The sequence below is a fragment of the Nanorana parkeri genome, unplaced genomic scaffold, assembly GCF_000935625.1.
Source record: "Nanorana parkeri isolate BGI_ZX_2015 unplaced genomic scaffold, ASM93562v1 scaffold3358, whole genome shotgun sequence".
Lineage (NCBI taxonomy): Eukaryota > Metazoa > Chordata > Amphibia > Anura > Dicroglossidae > Nanorana > Nanorana parkeri.
In genome coordinates this window covers 15,957-18,209 of record NW_017309626.1, presented here as the reverse complement: position 1 = coordinate 18,209, position 2,253 = coordinate 15,957, and positions in this window count along the sequence as shown.

Genomic DNA, 2,253 nt, shown 5'->3' with positions numbered 1-2,253 from the left:
TTTGTTGGACCTCCGTGGCTCCGATCTGCGTCAGCGCCGATCCTCGGGTTTCACCTTCACGGCTTGTAAACAGAAACGGATACATTGTAATCATCCGCAGCCGAATCTACGACATTTATTGATACAAGAAATCGACGAATCCAAGTATTGTCCTTATTAACCCATTGTTATCCCGAGACAGTCCCATGTGACTCCTTCCTTTCCCTGCAGCTATTTATTCTCAGCATGTAAAGAAGAAATGTTACATTGTTTTTATAGAATAAAAGTTGTTTTTCTGCATTGGGAATGACTCTGTGATTGGTTTGAGGGATAATAGGGGGAGGGGGGGTCGGTTGTTGACAGCTCAGCCAGGTGTCAGGGTATGTTCTGGGATGGAGGGGCTCCTGACACATTGCGGTTCTGTGATGAGTTCTTTGTAAGCGGTAACTGTTATTTTACGCACCTGCAACGTCATTGCGCCACAACAAGAGGCAACAAACCCCCAACTGTTACCCGGCTCGCCATGCAAATCATCGACAGGGAAGGATAGAAAACCTGCCCCGGATACGGCTCCTGATAAGTGGTGATGGCCGCATGTGACACATCCGCCCATGACTCCGTCACACTCCCCTCCGTACAGCGACAAGCATGAGGATGGGCTGAACGTTCATGAGCATAGCGGCCAAGGGAGGTCAACCCGTTCATGGACAACTGCCCTCAGATGTCTGCAGGCGGCATAAGTATTCTAGAACCAAGGTTCTCAAATTTCCTCAACCGTTATTTCAGTCACGGCGCCCTTTAAAAAGTGAACAAAATCTTGAGTCTCCCCAAATGTAAACCCTTATCCTGGATAATGACCTGGTATGGATTGTACGGGTGGACCTAATGCAAAAAAGTTGGGCTCTCCCTTCTCGCATTAGGAGCCGTCTTCACATGAGAACCCCCCTTCACATCAGAGCCCCATGTCTGCAAAGGTTCTCCTTCATCCGGGTCATGTCTGTGAAGGTTCTCATCCATCCAGGTCATGTCTGTGAAGGTTCTCACTCATCCAGGTCATGTCTGTGAAGGTTCATTCATCCAGGTCATGTCTGTGAAGGTTCTCATTCATCCGGGTCATGTCTGTGAAGGTTCATTCATCCGGGTCATGTCTGTGAAGGTTCTCATTCATCCAGGTCATGTCTGTGAAGGTTCTCATTCATCCAGGTCATGTCTGTGAAGGTTCTCATTCATCCAGGTCATGTCTGTGAAGGTTCTCATTCATCCAGGTCATGTCTGTGAAGGTTCTCATTCATCCAGGTCATGTCTGTGAAGGTTCTCATTCATCCAGGTCATGTCTGTGAAGGTTCTCATTCATCCAGGTCATGTCTGTGAAGGTTCTCATTCATCCAGGTCATGTCTGTGAAGGTTCTCATTCATCCAGGTCATGTCTGTGAAGGTTCTCATTCATCCAGGTCATGTCTGTGAAGGTTCTCATTCATCCAGGTCATGTCTGTGAAGGTTCTCATTCATCCAGGTCATGTCTGTGAAGGTTCTCATTCATCCAGGTCATGTCTGTGAAGGTTCTCATTCATCCAGGTCATGTCTGTGAAGGTTCTCATTCATCCAGGTCATGTCTGTGAAGGTTCTCATTCATCCAGGTCATGTCTGTGAAGGTTCTCATTCATCCAGGTCATGTCTGTGAAGGTTCTCATTCATCCAGGTCATGTCTGTGAAGGTTCTCATTCATCCAGGTCATGTCTGTGAAGGTTCTCATTCATCCAGGTCATGTCTGTGAAGGTTCTCATTCATCCAGGTCATGTCTGTGAAGGTTCTCATTCATCCAGGTCATGTCTGTGAAGGTTCTCATTCATCCAGGTCATGTCTGTGAAGGTTCTCATTCATCCAGGTCATGTCTGTGAAGGTTCTCATTCATCCAGGTCATGTCTGTGAAGGTTCTCATTCATCCAGGTCATGTCTGTGAAGGTTCTCATTCATCCAGGTCATGTCTGTGAAGGTTCTCATTCATCCAGGTCATGTCTGTGAAGGTTCTCATTCATCCAGGTCATGTCTGTGAAGGTTCTCATTCATCCAGGTCATGTCTGTGAAGGTTCTCATTCATCCAGGTCATGTCTGTGAAGGTTCTCATTCATCCAGGTCATGTCTGTGAAGGTTCTCATTCATCCAGGTCATGTCTGTGAAGGTTCTCATTCATCCAGGTCATGTCTGTGAAGGTTCTCATTCATCCAGGTCATGTCTGTGAAGGTTCTCATTCATCCAGGTCATGTCTGTGAAGGT